At 35.8% G+C, this 22,336-nt stretch overlaps 1 long non-coding RNA gene across 1 annotated transcript in view; it reads left to right on the forward strand.

Moving 5' to 3' along the window:
- LOC107206360 overlaps nucleotides 1-22,336 on the forward strand; it is a 91,149-nt gene that overhangs the window by 36,151 nt on the left and 32,662 nt on the right. Inside the window, exon 2 of the long non-coding RNA XR_001522381.1 lies at nucleotides 20,458-20,595. This is a non-coding gene — a long non-coding RNA (uncharacterized LOC107206360). The remainder of the gene's footprint in view (nucleotides 1-20,457; nucleotides 20,596-22,336) is intronic.

The raw sequence follows: 22,336 nt of genomic DNA on the forward strand, positions 1-22,336 counted from the left end.
TTATAGCAAGAATTGGGATTGTATTATACACCAAAGTTTTTTTTGTCTCTATGTTGTCATGTGAACAAGAGAATGGTTGGGTAGTGGGGGAGAAATGGGTTGTTCTGGAAGTTTTATTCTGGTTTCTTATTCTTGTACTTTTTGTTAAAAAACTTTCTTTGTTCCTTTTAAGTTTTAAGCCTGTTTTGCTCTTCTTCTAATCCATATCTCACAGCAAGTAATAAGTAAGTTTTCTAGTGTTTTTTTATTTGCTGCTTTAAAACCACAACACTACCCCGCTTCCTTCTTGGCACAAGGGATGCAACTCAGTCCAGCCCAGCCCATTTTTAAGTCTAAAGTCATTTGGCTTTCCTGAAAACAGAAAATTTTCAACATATCTCAGGATTGTCCAATCATCAACATTCTGCAGAAAACTTCTAAATATTGATTAAAGTGAAATTTGGCCTTTGTCTTTCTAGTGTTGATGCATACGAAACGAGGTCCAAGTTTAGGAGATGGAATCTATGTTGTTCCCACTCATTTGATTCTCATGGAAGAAAACAATTCCATGATTTCCTGATTGAAAAAATATATGAGATAAATAATTTGGAGACACTGTAAATGGTGTCTTTACTGTAAACTTTTATTTCCTTATATATTAATGCAATTAAATAATCATAAACCCAAGGTTTTTATAAATGCACCATCCCAACCTTTTCAAGGAAGTCTTTAAGGACATAGAAATCAGTACCATGTAGCCAAATCCAGATGCCATGGTACTGATCACCTGATCTAGAGGGCAGAAAAGCTGGCAGATAGGGAAAGAGCAAGAATTTGTCTGTAATTTGATGGGAGGATCAAAGAGCAGACTATGTATGCCAAGGCTAAAGAGATGTGAGTGCAATTTGAATCAGACTGGAGTCAAGAATGGAGAATTTATACAACAGTAAGAGAATCTGAGGCAAGAGAGGGTCAGGGTGGACCAAGGTTGGATGAGCTGACCTGCAGCTGAGGAGTTAAAATCTTGCTCTGGGTTTGAGGTCTGGAAGCAAAATGGTATCAAAGACCAGACTTCAGCCTGAAGCAGTTTTAACAGTCAAGTTTTCCCAGGTGCTGCCTAAAAGATCTGTGTTTGGCAGGGATGTATAAATATGCTCCTCTGTTTGATGGATGACTCAGGGCTGAATGAACTGTTTATCATTTCTTATTAAGTATTTGAAATATTCGTGTCTTATATTCTGACATAAAATAGGGGGTAAATTCCTAATCTCTGCACCAAACAGCTTCCTTTCTTCATAGTTTTTCATTAAGGAACTGTGGCATTAAAAAGGATACAAATAAATGTCTTTTGCCATTTTTTCCCCCATTATACATGATAGGCAGAAAACAAAAAAATCAAACTCAAACACAGCTCACTTTTAAAAGCTTACTTGCTCTTAGTATCACATTGATTTTAATGCTTTATAAGTTTAATATGCGAAATAGCTTTTTCATAATCCAGTATCTTCATTTTTTGTCTTTACTTAAATATCTTCTTCAAGGGCCCTATACATAAATAATGGTAGTCTACCATATAGCGGTCAAATTTATTTTCTGTATTTTCACATGTCTGGAATGAATTATAGAACATTATTCTAGATGGGGAAAAAATTAGTTTGATATAATCCTCTCTCCTCATTAACAGTGTGCGTAGTGTAGTGTATGAAATGTATTTGTAGTTGGTGGTGAATTCCTAATCTCTGGAGCTGAGCACAAGAGTCAGTCTGGATACAGAAAATGCACAGATTCTGATGGTTTGGTCTTTGACTTGTATGCATGTGATGATGAAACAACACCAGCCCCTCTTCTGCCCTAATCAGGCATAAAACTGACTAAAAGAGAAAATCCCTGTCAGTTAATGAAAGAGTATTTTCAACTGAATAACAAATCTGAGGAGAGGTCTGATGGTGTCTAACCACAAATACAGGAGTTACAAGCTCCAATTAGCCAGGTGTGATCTCCATGCTACCAAAATCAGGTATCTTTAACAATTTATGAGCAACTGAAAATTTGACAGTCCAGTGATGGTGTACATTTTTTAATAATTACATATGGAGTCAGGGCTGACCACAGCTAAAAATTTCTGATATTCTCTGTACTGCAGCATGCTGCTGCTGTTTGCTCCCTAGATGTACCTGCCATAGCTTATGTCTTGTTTGAACCAGAAAGCTTAATGCAGCTCTGTATTTATTTACTTACTAGTGAGCAAGAATATGAGTCAATATCTCACTAATGCAACTCATTACTCTTCTGTTGTGCACAGTTTGAAAGGTACCTTGCTGCCAGAGCTGGGTCTGCAACAACAGACTTGTGGTGTGAGTGTTCACAAGGCACATAGGCCATCTCACACCATAAAGTGGAGATGTTTTATTCCTAAACTACCATTTGTAAAGATAAAACACTCAAGTTGTTGTGAGGAACTCAGATACTAACCTGAACTGGACTGGCCTTTGTCAAGGGGCAAGAAGTAAAGCACATGAAAGAACGTGAATGCTTTTGAAAGTTAATGGATGAATAACCTAAGCTGCACAGGGTCCTAAATAAGTCTGTACAATTAACACATGGTGACAAGCACAAAAGCATTGTATTGTCTGCTATAAATTTTAAAAGGACACATCCTAGAAATGAATTAAAGTAGGAGAGAAGGATTGAATAAACTATCTTTGTACTTCAACAATATTTTCCCAAAACATTTTTTCTTTCTTCAGCTCAAGAGTATTTTCAGTGATTTACTCCAATGAAAATCTTTTTTTCTACCATTGAAACACCCTTGCTAATTGTTATCACTAGAGGACAAACTCTGCTTAATTGCACCTGCAATTAAGGAGAGTCTTAGGTCTGTTCTTTGCAAAAATGTGTAGAGAAAGGTGAAGAAATGTTTACTGAACACATCAAAATTTTAATTATTTAAATTCTATCTGTGCTCTATCATTTTGATGTCCATATCAACAAAGAATTTAGGCATGGAAAAAATGACAGAAAATAATTCTTAGTTTCATTCCTAACCCCGTTTGACTGCTAATATTCTGTGTGCTTGTGCATATGTATATACGTCTGTGTGCACGTATAAAGGTGTGCTCTTCAATGACCTTGGAGACTGTAGAGTTGTTTCTCTCACATACTCTAACTCTTCATTCTAGCTGCAGTTGCTGAGGGTTTTGTTCCTTTTCTTAAATCACAGAGGTGATTTACCACAGCCACTGATGTCCTTGGCCAGCAGCAGGTCCCTCTTGGAGCTGACTGGTGTTTGCTTTACTGTACATGGGGAAAACTTCTGGCAGCTCCTCACCCCTGTAGCCTTCCCCAGTGCCCAATTCAGCTACCAACTTTTTTGAGTGTACTAAAATGCATTCATCCCCGTGTTTCACTCCGAGGCATTAAATAAGTATAAGAAAAAAAGCCATATGCAAGTGCTGGTTTGCAAATAAATTTCCAATTGGAAACAGCTAAGACAGTTTCCTAAAGGCTTACAGATGACAGAAAGGAATGAACAAGCATCTGGTCTATCCAGGCAACAGATATTCCAAAACATACAATCAATCAAGGGTACAGCCACATTGGGTAGGGGGGGCACCCTACCTTTGTGGACAGTGAAAGGGAAATTTTTGTTACATTGGCAGATTTATGTCACTGAAAAGCAAATTGCAACTTTGTTTCTGCCATGAAACAACAGCCAACAGGACTGGTAAAAAAAAGAAAAAATAGAGAAAACTAATAGAATAAAAGTGTATATTCTTCTCTGTAGTTTTATTAATGTTTGGAAAATCAGCCAGTGTGGTACCTTCAGTGCAGGTTGAAAAGTTTATTAAAAAAAGGAAAAGGAGCCTGCAGTCACAAATTACTAATTAGACCCCACTTCTTTCTGTGGTGGCAGATATTCTACAACCATGGTCATTTAAGATTTGACATCCATGCAATATTTAAAATTCCAGCAGTAGGGTCAGGACAGACCACATGTAGTTGTAAAAGGAAGCCACAGGAATTGATGTAGAAGTCCAGCCTAACCTGACCATTGCAAAGCTATGACAATGTGCTATGTGAACTCCTCAATGGCAGCAAATCATTACCAAAATAAGCAAATAAATAACCATCTTCCATCATTCTGAGTGCAGGTAAGAAAGTGTGGACCAGGAGAAGCAAAAGAAAAGAAGAGAAGAATAGTTACCTGCAGCTGGTGCTACAATATAGCTAACCTATGTATATTTAAAATGTTCAGAGCTGCAATCAGTGTGGGTTGGAGCAGAGAGAAAGATTGCTGTGTTGTAGATGACAGCATCTGCTGGCTGCCTCAAGCAGGGTCATTTGTTTGGGTGAACAAATCTATGGCCACAGGGAGTTTTTCCCAGCAAATTTACTGATGCTGCCACTTGAGTTACAGGAGCAAAACTGAGGAACAGCTTACCACGTGACACAGAAGGCTGCTGAAGGAATGTGCCATAATAGTTACATTGATATGAATTACATGGACTACTGGGGTAGGTTCCAAAGTAACAAGAAATCTGGAAACAATAATTGAATTGAAATGAATTTTGTAAGGAATACACAACTACTTTATGTATATTGTAGTAACTTTATGAATATATTTCAAAAGTGATTCAAGGCTCTGCCTAATTACTTGTATGTCCTCCTAGGCCATCCAAAAATACAGTATTTAATCATTTTTTAACTGCACATGTTAGTGGGCTCAGCTCTTCAGCAACCCAGATATGGAAATTAATGTGTGCCAACAAATTACATCGATTCATTTGCTGTGGTTTAATTTCATTAACCCATGATAAGAGAGATTGAGCTTAACATATCTCCTTTTATGTACAAACAACCCTCCGGGTGACATATCGTGTGAAACCAAATTACTGCACATAATAAAATGACACCACAAATAAAAATGTATTTCCTAATACAGTTAGAGACGAGCAGTTAGTAAACATAGATTTGGCACTGAGTCAGTAATCAGCACCACTTCCTTGCTTATGGAATAATCTAAAGCATATGATCCCTGGTAACAGCAGAAGGGGATGTGCAGTCCATGATCGTTCTCATCCCATTTGCTCCTTGTTTCTGGCCCACTGATTGCAGCAGACAAAGTGGGGGCTGCTGCAGTGCAACTCCTTGGGACACTCCTGTGACAGATCTGGGCTCTACACCAGCTCTCTATTGGATAAACTTCCAGCATTCCTCTGAAACTGCAGCCAACTGATTTGTGAACCCATCTGTTTGGGACATGCAAAAGCAGGTTTGGCATCCGTAAAATAAATGCCTTTCCATTTATTAGGGGCACTTGTCATTTCTATTGTAATGCAAGATAGGTTAGTGATTTCTTGTCAACAGACTCTAGAAACTGAATTAAACAGACCTATTTCCTGTTCCAAAGAACTTACAATACATGTATTTTATAGCTGTTTTTTTACAGGACCGTTGAAAGAACTGACATTGCTGTGAAATGGACATTTGAGCTGTGGAAGAGCAGGAGTAGAAAGATGTGCCAAAGCGTGGCTGCCTGCATCTCAAGTAGCAGAGGCAGTCAGAAAGCCTGGCTGCAGGATATACAGCAGCCCTGGCACAAGGCTGAGTGAGGAATTAGAGTGGTTGGAATTCATTTTCTCATGGCTTTGAAACAATGCTCCTCACAGCCATGTACTTCAGCCTCTTCTAATTGTGCCTTACCAATTTAGTTATTTTTATGAGTGAGCTAGAACTGATAACTGCAGTTAAATGAAAGGTGTTTAGAAATCTAATGCAGGGAGTCCAGGCTTTACACTCCCTGAAACTCACTTTGTGACTCCTTGAATAAAAACCACTGAGACAGTGGTCCAAGCATAAGCAAACTTAAGCAAAAATGTGCAGAGTAAAAGCAAGCAAGACAGATTATGTTTCTCTTCTAGGCTTTCAATTCTCCCTCCTCACACTATCCTTAAGTTTGTCTTCTGCATTTGCTCCCAGAAACATGTATACCATTTTAAACTGATTAAAAATATAGGCAAAATGCAAATAATAATATTCTTTGGCTTGCATGGCAATAAACCTGATACAGGAAACTGTTGAACTGCAACTTACTGTTATTAGTACTACACATTTTCAGACTTCAAGGAGTTAATGACGAGGACAGACAACTGCAATCATCTCCTAAGGGTTAACTGATGTAATAGCCACTGGTTGCTGCTCCAGTCACTGCTGCAGAATGTCATGATTTCATAAACTTATATATAACAAATAAATACATTGCCTTCTATAGGAAAGCAGGACCATTTATCAACCCTGAGGATATTGTCAGGACAAAATAAGGAAAGTCAAGTGCAGTAATGCTCTTGATATACTGCCTGATGACACCACAAGATGTAAAACACAGCTTGGAAAAAACAGATACAAACAAGAGGTTGTTTTTCCTCAAGGCTATCCCCCTCAGGGATGTGTGAAACAACCTTTGAGAACACAGGAAAAGAGAGAGGAAAATTGCATACAGACATAACTGAGATAAAGCTCCTTTATCCTTTTCTCTGAAATGATTTTGGGTACCAAAGATTGGTTCTTCAGGAAACATCAAGCACATATTGTGTGAGTAAAGCAATTATTTCTTGTAGAGTTGGGACCAATGCTGAAAGATTCTGCGTGTAGACTTGGTTCAAAGAGAACTTGAAAGTTTGGGAACTTATCTACAACTTTGGGGCAAAATAAAGTGTGCATGTACTTATTGTGTGCACCTCTAACTTGCCTTTGCAGTGGGACAAAGGAGCAGACTAAATAATTTGTTGAGATCATGGCTGAACCTTAGGTTCAGAATATGAACAGGGTCAGTTGTGTACAATGATGTTTCATATCCTTAGAGAATAGGGACCCCAAAGGTAGCAGGTGTGGATATGATTGGTGGATGGTTTTTAGCAGTGTCTGTTGTGATAGAGCAAGGGGTAATGGCTTTAAACTAAAAGAATGTCAATTTATATTCAATATAAGGAAGAAGACCTACAAAAAAGGTGATAACACATTAAAAGCATTTGCTCAGACATATGGTAGATATCTCATCCCTGGAAACATTCAAGGTCAGACAATGTGGTGAGTTGGACTAAGGGACCATTCAAAGTCCAACCCCAACTGTTCAGTCATTAATCAAAGTCATAACTTTCTCAACATGCTTGAAATGTCCAAGTCCCTGTATTAGTCTGTCCTACAGAAGTAGTGTCACAATATACTTCTTGACTGTTGCATCCTATAAAAGCTTTTTACTCTTTCCCTTGTTATTCATTTTTAATGAGTATTATATACTCTTCTGAGAACTTTCTTTGTCTTTCTAATATATTCTTCTTTACTTTGCTACTGAGGTTGAATTTCACCCCTGATTTCCTGCAAGCCATCTATAGTTTGAATGTAGGAATCATTTAATTTTAGAACAACCTCCAGATTCCAAAATTTTATAAATAAAAATATTCCAAAATTTTATAAGAAATATATTGTTACCAAATAATTGATATCTTTTCAGTAACATTCTTTAGACTACATCTAATGATGTATTATTGCTAAAGTGTTTATTTTGAGTTTTCTGTATTTCAGTACTTTCCGTAACCCAAAAAATTCCTGTTTCATTCTGCACCTATAAACATGATGTTTTCCTGTTTTCAAGAATTCATAATTTTATATGGATAATAAGAAAAGGATCATGGTCTAAAGAAAAACTGATCTTGACAATTCAAAAAGTGTTTTAGAATAATTACTCAGAATCATGCAAATATTTTTAGCTGTTTTATGTTAGGGGGAACTAGGGGAAAAATACTTTCCCTACATCTTTAGTTTTACAGAAATTGTAATCATTGATACTTCCAGCTAATGATATTTAGGTGCTGACAATCAGTTGAAATTCCAGCATCCTGAAATTTTTCTATCTTGTCAATGGTCTCTTGGTAGTTTAGTTAGATAGTGAGGACTAATTTCTCTGTTTTAGGCTAACTGAAGTAATAGACTTGTGAACTATTCACTATTACTTATTTAGTTGTCTTTCTTTAGTTTGCTATTTTTCTAAAACTATTATATAACAAACTAAGCGAAAAAGAGGGATGGGTCAATAAAACTGTATATTCAATGATTGTTCCAAGCAGCTGAACAATCCTCTCAGAGTTGCCAATGGTAATTATTTAGTGTATATAAGTATTTATTCCTCTTTAATAATGTAACAAACATTACATTCTAATAGGTAAATGCAGAGCAAGTGTTATTGGTTGTTGTGGTTTTTTATTAAACACTTCAACACATCTGCATACATAACATATTAACTCTAAGGTTACATTTGTGAAAAGGAAAAATGCTTTGTATAAACTTATGCTGAAAAATGTCTGGAAGATTGGTCAAGTTTAGCTATTTAAAAAAAATAACTAAAACACAGGTGTCCAATTTTTTAATTCAACATGCAGAAGAAATGGTATTTAAAAGGAACCACTAGTTCTCTGCACAGACAAAATCAACTGCCTAGGAATACTAAACCACCAACTTTTTTTTCCCCCCATTTTTTAACAAGGATTCCTCAAGAACTGGGGAGGGAAGATATGGAGGGATGGACTTTTGGAATAAGAGCAATATATTCTTTATAAATAACGATTTGCTTTCTTTTTGTCCATATACTTAGGTATATTCAATAATATAAGTAAATTTAAAAAAAACCAACAAAAAAACTCACAACCAAACATCAAATATGTGTATTAGTAAAAAGAAAAAAAAAAGTGTTTAGTCACTTTTAAGTTTTTAAATTATACTGAAAATGTCTACATCATTGTATTACTTACATCATTACCCAGTAGTGGCTGGGCTTTTCCAGCTCCAAAAGGCTTTTATTTTAGCAAATCACCTCTCCAGGCATTTCCATTAATATCAGTCTTATACAAGCAGTTGACTGGAAATATATATTTAACAATAGCAAAGGGATAATTTCTGATAGTGGAGATACAGTTTATAAAACAAGACACTTTCTTTCCCTAAAGCATGCTCAATTTGCTACCCATAAGTGATTACAAAGAATGGACAAGTAACTCAGAGATTGCAATCCTACTTCAGCCATGATTGGCACAGAGCATTATTTCGAAAGCTCAGGTGGTATTTCAGTGGTACACAAGCCTTGGAAAAAACTTTTGAAATAGGATGAATTTCAGCCTGCAAGAATTATAGCAGAAATAATATGACATTGAAAAATTAGTCAATTTTACAAAGAATTGCAAATCTGGAATAGAGATGAATGAGACCTTGATAGCAGGTATGGTAGACAAATCTGACAAATACCACTAGGAAGTCTCAAAGGAGATTTTATTAATACACATAAGTATAAATCATTTGAATAGCTGTACCAAGTAATGCAACAATGTTTCTTATCCTTTGAAGTTGTGTATATGTAACAGGAACACAGAGAAGTCTAAAAATAAGCAAAGCCTAAAAAACAGCTTTATCTTCAAAGATATGAACAAAATTTATACCTATTTTCAAGATTTATTCTAGTGGCAATTTTTATTTTTATTTTTTTTTGTGAAGGACTAGTGATGTAGCTGTCATGAAAAAAAACAAAACCAAACACCAACTTGAAAGGAACATAAGAAAAATGTTTAAAGATATATTTATTTTTTAAATCCGTGACATTCGTATTTGGAAATATCTGTCATATTACCAGAGTCTTTCTGTTTCAGCAGTCCTTATAATTGACCCATGTACTCCTCTATTCAACTCAAAAAAATTGTTTTGGCATGGCTCTTGTCTGGATGAAGTTTATCTTTCAGAAAGCAATCTATGTGTGAAGAGTTACAGAATCCATGTTTTCATTTGGCCATGTGGTCAATTATTTGCACCATTAAAAAGAATTGTATTTTATTTTGGTTTTAACTTGGGATTCAAACAAGGTTCCAGCCCTTAACAATTGTTGCCTGCTAAATGTAAACTGACTTTGCAATGCTTCTTCCATTTATGGAAGGATGCTTCATTCAATAAGACTTAGTTGAAAAGGTGATAAAATCACACTGCTTATTTTTCTCCTCACTACCTTGGAATCCTTTAGCTGGTTAACAGTGGAGTTTTACAAGTCCTAGTCAGAAATCTGAATGACAAAGGCAGATAATAATAAAAATTTAAAATTAACATCAAAATGTTCAATTTTAAATAGAAGTCAGGCTGAAAGCTATGAAGGTCACTCCAGGTTTTACCTGAGATATTGTTTCTGTTTGAACATGGTTAAATATTTGGACCTATTCTCTTGAAGCAATGATGCTGCAAATCAGTTATTTTCTTTCCTAGAAGTGTATCTTAAGAAAATTTTGTATTTTTTTCTCTTATATCTAATAACTATCATTTACTTCCTTAAAATAGTTTTCTTTCTAAAATGAATCTTTCTAAAATTCTGGAGCTGCATGATGTGCAACCTCATGACAAATATATATTAATATATACTTTTAAATTATCAAAAAGACTGTGCAGCTTTGACAGGCAAGCTTTCCTGTTTTCTTTTTTTTTTTTTTTTTAACTGTTGAGTAATTTCCCTGGACCACAAGTCAATAAAACCATCAAGTGGCAAAAAGAAGTTTTTTAAAATGAATGGTTAAAGTAGGAGCTTCAATATGTGCCAAATCCTCTTCCAGAGGAAAAAAAATAGTAATGGTAAAAAATTTGCTCCTGGGTGAGTATCTTCAAAAGACAGAAAGTTCTGTTTCCTGGATTTTAAATGGGTCACTTTCTTTCCAGCATCAATTAAAGTGTTAAAGAGATGACAGGCAGCATTTTGGGGAAAGTTCCTGGGAGTTACTCTCTCAGTCCATATGAGCAGCCCCTTGGTCTCCTGGAGTCCTGAAAAATTGGGACACCAAACTTGTAAGCAGCCTCCATTTCCATAAAAGTTAGTGCAATGACGGCAAGCAGTAAAAATTTGATCCCTAATCATACAGTGTAATTAGGTCTGGGAGGGAAACATGTTTTATGTGCATGTTTCTGATGTGCCCTGTAAATTTGTTCTACTTATGCAAATGTTTTAAAATAAGTTAAACAAGGAAAATGCAATGAAAGCAGTTATCTGTACACTTTGCTACAGTTCCTCAAAATGTAAACAAGAACTGGTTTGGGAACTTTGAAACATTTCTTATTATCTCCTGGGTTATGAAAAATCTTTTGTATGAAATGGGAATAGACTATATGGAGAGTTTTGGGGATTTTTTTTAGCTTGTTCTTTGCAATTAATTTTTATCTTTTTGATTTGTAGTTATTTTAAAATGTGTTACATATCTTCATTTTCAAAGCCTTCCAGCAAGGTTGCATTTCATCAGATAATGCAGAACAGATCATGGACCTTTTGTATCATGCAAACACATTTATCTCAAGTGTGCTGTCATGGTGGTACACATTAACTCACTCTACATGGTGATTAGGGATCATGGAAAGTTCTTCTAGATAATGAGAAGCCAAGCCAATCACTCAGCAGTCAATTAAAAACGGTAATCTTCAGTAGCCAGCAGTTTTTAAATGCATCTTAAAGCTAACATAGCCTGAATATTTACAAGCTATGTAGAAGATTAAATCGGTGATTAAGATTTTTATCTTGCAATGTAATATCTTAAGTTACACTCAAATACATGCCTAATTTGAAGCTTGTGGTAATAAAACCAGCTCACATGAATGAGTTATATAAAAGTACTTACTTTTCTTCTTCTTTTTTTTTTTTTGTGAATAAGAGATTCCCTTCAGATTTATCAGAAGTACTGAAATAGTCTTAAACTTTATTATTTCTCTTTCCCATTTCAAACATTTCATCCAAAATTTGCTGCCCAAAATACAAAAAAACTTCAAGAGAAAAGGTTTAGGCTAACTAGCTTTGAGATTTAGAAAATTATTTTAAGGGACTCAGATATTTTAGTAGAAATCATCCATTTTCTTACTTTATCTCTCTTAAGTTTTTGTGAAAAAATCTTTTTTTTTTTTGGGTACATGTTAGAGATTAGAAAGTATTGAAAAATGTTTATAACTGTGATTTATGATGAGTTGTTTTTTGATTACTTTTATTCTTTCTTTTATGATCCAGGGAAATTTAATCATATATTTTAAAATGAATATTGGTTGTTCATGTATTGCTCACTTTACACCACTGGTGAGCTGTAGACTCATTTCAGAAAGTCATTGGGAGCAGCAGCCTACTCAAGCTTTCACATGGAAATGATGATGATTGCTAATACAGGAATCACACTTTCCAAGGAAAAGGGTCATCTTATTTAAGTTTACATGGCAAGCATAGTCAATATGACTGTCATATTGACATCCAGTCAATGGCTTCATGACATCAGCAGCAAAGCTGAGCTATCACCACACAGGCATGTACAGCTTGGCCAGTCCCTGCTGGATGTTTACTCTGTTGTAAGGCTCAGATATGAGCACGCTGTATTTTAGTAGCTTAAAGGCTTCTTCCAAGATGTTTTCCACATAGACCTTTTTACAGAAGTGAGTATGTTCTGTAATGACTTACAGAATTTTTATTTCAAAAATGAAACTTTGCCTGAGCATTGTTGGGGCAAAGGAACAAGCTCTTTCAAGGGACCTCCTGCCATTGGCATGCGTCTGTTCTTCCCAAAAGAACCGGCCCAAAATGTCCCCAAAAGTTTCTTTTTAGTTCAGTAACAGCCCCCAGCAGTCTTGTCTTACGCACATGGAATAGAAGACTTTTTGCAGTGGTGGTTTAAAATGACTCTTCCTTCCTTGATAGTTGAAAAGAAGACAAGAGAAAGTCGGTGTTTTTACCCTCTTCTCATATGTATATACTTGAGTCTCTGTAGTTGTTAGAAGCCATATGTGTATCTCTGTTAAAAGATGTGTGTGATGGTCAAAAGCTAAGACTAGATTGTGACTATTAATTAGTTTAATTCTAAAATTTAATGATTTTCATTTTTTTGACCAAGTGTAATATCTCTTGACTCACACTGATGTTTTTTCCAGCATGAAATTGTGTATTCATCAGTGTTTCTTATATTCTTATTCCTGCATATATCAAATGAAAATTTGGATTATTTCAGTGTTTCCAGTTGACACCTGTGGCTATATAAGAATCAATTACAAACCAATCTTAAACACAGCATGGATTCTCACACAGAAATACAGAGGACAAGAAAGATAAGCACCAGAATTAATATATATATATTTTCTTTATCAAGAAAGCCTCTGGAAGGAAGTATAGCCTGTGAACACTATTTAATTTCAAAGCAAGTCTAATGCTTTTGTTTGTATAAGAGTAGGTCTCTGTGAGGGAAAGCTCTTTATACAGAAATAGTTCTTATTCTGGACAACTTCCTGTGCCAAGAAAGTTATGAGCAAATGAAGCTCCTTTGCTCAGCTTTCACATTCTCTTTGAATTAGCTTCTGATTTTAGGCTTTATAAATGTCAGCTAAGCATAAACTTTTTATTACTCTGCAAAGGTGTTCTTGATGGACAGCAAATCAGAGGAGGAAACTTCATAAATCATGTCAAATTACAGCTGAATGGGACAGCAAGACCTGAACCTGGCCCTAGAATGGCACTGTTCCATCCTTTTGAATGAACATTGTGCCAAAGACACCTTTTTGCCATCTTGTCTTGGGGCTTACAGCATATTAGATTGCTGAGAGCTTGTCTGGATGAGATAGACTTTTTAGTCCAATTTTAATGCTAAACATCTGAGTAGATAGATGAAGGACAGGAGGCTCCACATTAATCTTTATTCCTTCCATGCATAACATAAAGTTGTAAAATAAACACATTCTTAGTCATAGTTTATCCAGAATATTTTTACTTTTTCAGTACTTTAATGTAACAGAAATTGTGTAAAAACTATTTTATCAATAATTTCCGCTTTTATTATCTTAATCCTTATTTTGTTTTAAAATTCAGCTAGGTTCTAAAAGACTTTTGACATCATTGGGTCCAGCCTATGACCAAACACCACCTTGTTGACTGTGCCATGACACTGAGTGCCACATCCAGTTTTTCCTTTAAACACCCTCAGGGATGGTGACTCCACCAGCTCCCTGAGAAGCTGATTCCAATGTCCAATCAGTCTTTCTGTGAAGAATTATCCTGGTATTAATTAGGCTTTTTAAACGGAATATCTGGAAGAAGCCTCACCTAAAACCTGAAATAACATGAGGGTGGTATATTTAACACCACCATCTCTAAATTCCTAAAATACCATCCAGAAAGTAGAGATACAATCCTGGCTGCTCTGAGGAAAAAAAAACAACCCAAAATCAAACTAAAAACCTGCTCTCTACATTTTGAATTCATGATTACATTATTACATTAATATTCAGATCCGTATCCATTTGAAGGTCACAGTGCTGAGCTATAAAACCTTAAATAAGTTGTCTTGATGCCAAAGACCTCTGCATTTCATTTGGGCATTTCTTTTTAATGGGGATTCATCAGCATCTTTTCATGTGAGTGAGCAGCAGTTTCAGTGTGCTGACCCTGTTGCAAGCTTGTTATCATGAAGGGTTATACTGCACCAAAATATGAGAATTTTGAGGGCGAACCAAAAGACTAATTTCTCCTAAACTCATTTGGCTGAGATATTAAGACAGCTCGTACTACTGTGGTATTTAAAGTTGGATTATTAACCCCACCCTCTTATTACCTGTGCTGAAATTGCATTGTTTAATGAGTGAGAGGATGCCTTAGGAAACAAAAATATCTCCTTGAAAGCTAAAAATATTTCCTTTTGATAAGACAAAATGGACAAATTTTCCATATCGTAGCTTAAGGAAAATGAGTAATAACATACTGTGTACATTTTAGAGGAAAACAAAACACCTTTTTCTCTTCTGTCATGACATTGATTGGTGCCATATGCACAGAATTTTCATGTCATAGCAGCTGCAACAAATACTGCCATTGCATTTCTTTTGTCCAGTTAATTGGATAGCATAAGTACGAAGCTGTTTAGAAACTTCTTCATGTGTCTTAAGAACAATCAAAGTATGTATGAGTTTTCTTGGAAGCCTAAACATTTATTTTTCTTTAAAGCAAGAAGGTTCTTGAGAACAAAAACTGGGCTTGATTTTCAATTAAATGAATATGAACTTGGCTTTGAACTCCATGGGCTTTTCCTAGAATGCAATTTCTTACTCAGATAACAGCGAAAGTGGTATTCAGTCTTCAGTGAAATCTTCCTAAATAGCTTCAAGCACAGCCTTCTGAGAAAGAGGGAGAGGCACATCCTTTAATACACTCAGAAGAGTCCTGTGGTTACACTTTTAACAAGTATACACTTGATTCCTGTGTGTGTTATAAGAAATACTGAATTGATGGGACTAAATTGGATGGTTATAGCTTGTAGAAACATCAGAGACGTAAAAGCAGGAAACGATAAGAGAGAAGCTGAAGAAAAAAATGAAAAATCCTTACTATGCAGGAGAAGATATATAAAAAAAGGAAGTTGCATGTTGACTTTTCAAATCATGGGAATAGATAAAAATGAATCAGTGGGAAAAAAATAGAGCAGAAGGTTTTGCAGAGGACTTGAAAGCCCTGCACTATGAAATAAATTACTTCCCAGCTAAAGAAGAAATGTTCAAAGACAGTCAAGAGTGCAGAACTCTCAGATGACACCGATCACTGCCAAAGCAGTAACAGAATGCAAACATTATGTGCTTTGCTTATTTTTCAACTGCATGTATTTTGTCACTTTTCCCATCTCTGAGTGCCCTGGGGCCAAGTCATTTCTTCTTTGGTAAATTTTATGGAAAGGTCAAACAATGAATTTGGCTCGAACAACAGTCGTGGCAGGCAAGGAGTGGAGGGAATGTGTGTGGATTCCCTTCCTGGAACCTGAGATAGGTGCTCACCTCCAAACTTAATTACTTACTTCTTTCTTACCTTGACACCTCTATACCAGATGACTTTTTACAGCGGCTCTTCAGTGATTTAAAAGAACAGTGATGGGGTAAGAGGGAAAACTCTGTAATGTGACAATAACTGTTCCAAAGATAGGAGCTAGGAAACAAGCATAGGTAATCCACTGTTTGAATGGAGGGAGGTCACCAGTGGAATTTGGTGTGCCCTTGGCTCCGTTTGTGCTGATTAACGTGCTTGTGGAGGCTGTGGAAGAGTGGGTGAGCAGGAAGGTGACAAAGCATGCACCTGATGCAAATGTATTCCAGATAGAAAGGGTAAGGGCAAACAGTGAAGGACTACAAATCTGCTATAGGAGACTCCTTCAGTAATGAAAATAGTTTGTGAAGTCTAGTGTAAAGAATTGTAAAGTGATGTGCATGGGAAAACATATTTCAAATTTCGCATTAAAAACTGATGGTTTTGGGCTGACCATTTTCACTGAGGACTGCAGTTCCTGTATTTTAAATCTTCCTGAAAAACCCACTTAATCCTTATGCTTCTCTGTGGACAATGGCAGAGCCAGGCTTTTATTTCCATTATTCTGTTTTGCTTAAAAATAGTGCTGCCAGAGGTACTCCAAGAGTTATCTCTAGATAACTAGCCTTTCAAAATGCTTCCTTTTTCAGTCTAGAAATCTGCAATGTTTTCCTTGTGCCACATTAATCTAAGGCCATTTGTTCTCCTGATAATTAGCAAAGGACACTCATGGCAGCCTCTTATTGCTGTGGAATACATTTTTATATTTGCAGCCTCATGCTGAGCACTTGCAGCACTTTGTTATCAAGCTTTCAAGATGATATGAATGTCAGGTTTTATAGTGGAAGTTGACAAGTGCACTTTAGAAAAGCCGTAAATGTGAAATCTGTGGCCCACTGTGTAAAAAAATGGTCAGTGACTGAGGATAAAGGTTAACAAGGTGGAAGCAATAAATCTGATTTAAGTGAAGGGCTCTTCATATCTATCTCAATAACACATCTTAATTAAACAGTGTTTTCCACATCACATAAGATGTTTTCGCTTCCTTTTCAGTAATTGCATAGAAACTTGAAAGAATAATCAAGAAAAGAGGGTGGTATAAGAGAGAGCTGAATTACTGTGTTTCTAAGTTTTCTGTCTTTTCAAGGCATTTTAAGACATTTTTTCTTTAAAGATTAATCTTAAGATTAAGCTTGAGTGTGCATTACACTGATTTAAAGAGGAGACTTTGGTGAATTACATCTCTGGACAATTCTACCAAGGGTTCAATGCCTTAAAAAGATACCTGCTACCTCTCAGAGATGGAATAATTTCAGACTAAGGCTTCATTACAGCCTTTTTTTACCGGATTTTTCATCTGCAGTACATCAGAAGAAAAAGGTAGCAAGAACCTCATTTAAGTCAACAGGCTGGCCTTAGTGTGAACTATTCCAGCAGCAATGCTTACTGACCGTCAATAGAAAACCAAGAAATTATGCGAGGTTTTGAATAATTTGAGGTAAATGAGGAAAAAAACCCAACCAGGAATTAATTTAATGCAATGTACAGAATGAACTGATTCACCTTACTATAAATTATGAAAAATATGCTTTTGTATTTCCAAACATGCAGCTATATGAATATTTTAGCATAAAATTTAGGCACCTGTGATGGCCTATTTTCATATCACACATTCACTGTTCCAATATCTGTAGTCTGAATAGTCCCATGCTTTTTTAATATCACTTAGAATGAAACATTATTAAATAATAATGAAACCTAATGATGGACATAAAGCATAAAGACCTTTAACAGAAAGTAAGCATTGAAGAGGAGACAAAAAAAAAAAAAAAGAAGGAAAAAGAAGTAACAAAAAACTGGAGAAAAGAATGAAAGCTAAAATACCTTTCTATCAACATAACTGAACAAATAAAGCTGCATAATTGCCTTGAAGGTCACCTGTCAACTTTCACAAGACAGCTGCTGAGAAATGAACAGACATCTTATCAATGCATCCACTGAGAATTTTGCTGAATGTAGCACAGTCCAGTCAAAAAGGCTCAGAACTCACTGCCACAGAGGGTAGAAATCAAGTGACTACTTGTTCTAAAGCACAGGTAATTACCCTTAAAACAAAGAAGCAAAAAACCTCACCAAGATGAACAAACCAGCAGCAACATAACCCACTTTATTTACATTGAATTATTGCCAGTGTTGGACCTATGACCCAGATGAGCTGTTCCAATACCTAAGGAAACATTTTCACTGTGTATATACACAGAGTCTGAACATTATAAGAGATACTAAAATACTGTTAGATCTTTTTAATGAGTAAGTACTATAATCAGATATTTAGATCCTTTCTCTTCAAGAATTCCCTCAGCCTTTGGTACCAATAGTTGGGGCATCTTTGCTATGTCATGTTTCTTTCTACTGATTAAGATGGTAAGACCTACTTTGAGAGAAATATGTTAAGACATAGGCAGCAAAAATCAACAAGACTAAGAAGTTCAGGTGACAAAGCTAAGGATAAAATATAAAAAAAAATGAAACAAACTGAGGATAGATGCCTCCAGATTCAACCAAAATACTTTCTCCTTTGAAATCAAACCAGTACTTCTGATATTTTGGCAGTTTGCCTTGACACTAAAAATATTGTGGGAGCAGGCAGCTCAATCTGCAGTTAAGAGTTAAAAAATGGCTGCCTCTAAAGATTTGCTAAACTATGATCTCCCAACAACAGGTTTCTTGTCCATGGTATGCTTTTCTTCTGAATTTTCAGGTTTCTACATTTATGCAACCACTCTACTTCAAAAACTCCAGTGTTTTTCACTTGAAGCTCCAATACTCGATTATCTGTATGAATCTGAAAATCTGAGACATTAAAAACTAAAGGAAATGCAAGTGAAAAAACATGGTAGAAAATTTCACTAAGGTGCAGTTTTGGCTTTTTGATAAATGAATTTCTTTGTTTTCAGAGCTGAAGTCAGAATGTTATTACTCTGACTAGATTGCAATCTTTTTCTCTCCCTCTCATCAATCTCTTCCCCAGCCATTTTTAATATTGCTTTTTGGTTGCTGTTGAGGCTAATATCAAAAGTATTTCTGAGGAATAGTACCAACAAGTACTACACAGAGGCTCAATGAAAATATAAAAGATAATCTGTCAACTGCTTGGCCTACAAGTGCTCAAAAACTCAAGAAGGCCACAATTTTTTTGTGGAATAGACACAGAAGGCAAAGCTTTTAAACTCATTATCAAAGCATAAAAACACAAGAAAAGCAGAACCAAAGACAATTCCAATTCACAGGATTAGACTGTTTTTAGCTATTTTTAAACAGGTATTGTCTTTGTAAGCTAAAAAATTGTTATCAACCCCTTCTGTGAGGGATAGGACAGTAGCTAGGAAACTTTCTGACCATGGTGGTGTCAATAACTAATGTAACTGTGAACAACCTGCAGAGATCTCTGTTTGGTGAAGGGTTTGGTGGTGAAAGGCTTTTTTATCTTTTCTGCTGCTGAAGGCCTGAGTGACTGCACATTGCCCATCTGAATGCTCATGTAAAGTATGTGTAAAGGAGGGGATGCATTTTGCCTGGCAAGATTCTCATGGAGACAAGAGCAGTTCCCCACCTGTCTGCACTCAAATTCAATGAGTTACAGCCAGTCTTGACTCCAAACTGCACTACAGTCATGGTTTCTCTCCATGAACAGCATGTGGTAACAGAGGTGAAATTCCTTTTCCTGCAGTCTGGGCATGTTTGAGCTGGGATGCCCAAATCCAGCCACCACTCAGTAAGATCACAAAGATCCCTGTGTTCAAAGTTTTCAGAGTTATCCTGCACAATATGGCAAACCAGTGTGATTGCAACCCAGCAAGCAGAAAGACAGCTTGGTTGCCTCCAGAGTGTTTTTTACACCTTCTCATAGCTCTGTATTTTTATAGATACTATACATTCATTGTTTAGAACTGAAAACAAATATTTAAATTAAAATCCCACATACTTTTGAAAGGTTTTATATCATTTTAAGAGATTCGAATCTTTATTGTCAAACACTTTTCTGGATTATGACCTGTGAGCAGAAGACTTATTTCCCAGATAATGCAGATGATCACTGAGGCAGTGACATGCAGTGTTTGAGCAAGCAAACATCAGGTCCTGCCTGACCACACACAGCTAAGCAGATATTTTGCTTTAAATATAGGGCATATAATCCCACCTGGAGAAATGTTATCTGTACGCTGTTGCAGCAGGACAGTCCTAAATTCAGTTCAGACAGAGGAGCAGAATCACAGTCTTTCCTCCATAAATACACCTCACAAATACCTTATTCAATTACACACTATTTATCTTGCACTTTTCTTCCAAGTTGCTAGGATCACAATAAGTTCAGAACCTCCCTTCTCTGGCAGTCTCCTTCAGCTCTGTGCTGCATGCACACAAATTCAATAAGCTGTTCTCAGTTCACTGTGAAAATAAAAGGAGAGTAAGGATGAGTTTGAACAACCACAAGAACTTCCCTCTGCTCCCCCTCCCACCCTGACATTAACCATGCACCACCGACGGGCATGTGGTTTCCCAAACAAAATTTCATCTCATCTGTTTCCTTTGCTTGCTTCTAGGAACATTATATAAGATGGTATCAAGAGCCATACTGAGGACACATGCACTGGCTGTTTATCCCTGTCCACAAGGTCTGAGCCTCTGCCACCACAGGGAATGTGATTGCCTTAGCAGGATTTCTTCTGGGTAGTTTCAAGGTAACTGTCACTAATCTCCTTGTGACCTTCTAGGAGTTTGCAGACTGTTTCTGTGATAATTTCTGCTTATCTGTTTCTGAGAAATGTGTATTTTTCACTCCGTGAGTCTTTCTTTTTCCCCTCAATAAGACTGGCATCATCCAAACTCTTTGCCAGACTTGGCCCAACTTCCATACCTAGTGATTCACTAGAAAAATTCATGATTTAACAAAACATAGAAACAGTTTATTGTCTAATTCAGTAAATGCAACTCATTATTAATCAATAATGAATATATATAAATATGTCATATATATCATCATCAAAAGCTGCTGAAAAAGCTTATATATATTATCTCCTTTTAATTATTTTTTTTGTCAGTAAAACAAGTTAGTTTGTACACTACTGATACTCTTTATGAATGATTAGAATTTTTTGCAATTCATATTTCTAGAACTAAGAATTAATGCCATAATCTGTATTTTTTAGCAAGCATTAATTTTCTATGTTATAGAATGGAACAAATAAATATGCATTTAACTACTGCAAGGGAAATGTTACAGTGAAAGGTGATTTTGTGAACTACAGGTCAGAGAAAGGCCAGAGAAAGGTAAGAGAAAAGTAAGCACTTTTAATATTGGCTGATGGTTAACTCCAACATATGATAGGCCATATGTGAAAAAAAAAACCCAAAAAAGAGAGGATAGTGAAATTACACTTCCTTCAAAATAAGTTTTTATGTGAAAACAAACCATGTAATTTATAGTTGCAATTCCAAAGCCAAAAGGTGAAAAGAAATCTCACTAGTTGTTAATAAATGGCTCTTAACAGCCTTAAAAGAACCCAGCCAACCAACCCAAAACCTAGAAAGCATGATAGACTAGTCTAGATGTACAGAAAGCATTCAGACACTATAATATACAGGAAAATAAAAAAAGTTAATTTAAAGTTCTGAATAAGAAACCTGCTGACCTGTTAGCCTATATGAAATAAACTGTAATGCCACTGAATCACTTTGAACACTTTCTGTGTTTTGTCTAGAAGCTTCATGTGAAGTAATTCTACTTCAAATAACACGTGTCCTGGTTACAAACTACAATTTATTCATTAGAATGTTTAAAGTGTTTATCAAAATACTTCAGAAAAAAACCCCCTTGAAATAGTATTAATTAAAAGACTTAAAAAGAAGGGGTGAGAAGGGATTAAAAATTACTACTTTAGGATAAGAGAGGGAAATAATTTGTTCATATAACTTGACTTCTACTGTGAACAAATAAATAACCAGCTGAGAAAATGTTACTGAATTTGGAACAAACACATTTAATTTTTTTGGCAGATAAGAAGAAAGGTTTAGAGACCTAATCTGTATTTCTCATTTTCAAAATGTCTAAATTACCTACTGTCTCAATCAGAAATTCCAGTTCTGAGTTCTGCACAAATAAAGCACCTCTAGTCATGCTGGGGCCCATACTTCTTCTTCTTGTCTGGGATTCAAATCTTTGGTGTCCCTTCTGTTCTGCATAAACCTACCTGTGAAGCAGAGCAATTGTGTGACATGAGCTGGCTTGCTTAAGCCAAAGATGGGCAAGATGTACAAGATATACTATTATATTAATATAAAACATTCTTTTTCTGTTATGAAAATTGGACATTTCAAACTGATAGAGAATCATATAAGATAACAGACTGGGAAATAAGGCAATCTGGGATAAAAAAATCCATATATATTCAGTGCAGAAATCAAAGAATGTGTTTTTTATAT

This window comes from Parus major, chromosome 5, assembly GCF_001522545.3.
Source record: "Parus major isolate Abel chromosome 5, Parus_major1.1, whole genome shotgun sequence".
In the NCBI taxonomy this organism is placed as follows: Eukaryota; Metazoa; Chordata; class Aves; order Passeriformes; family Paridae; genus Parus; species Parus major.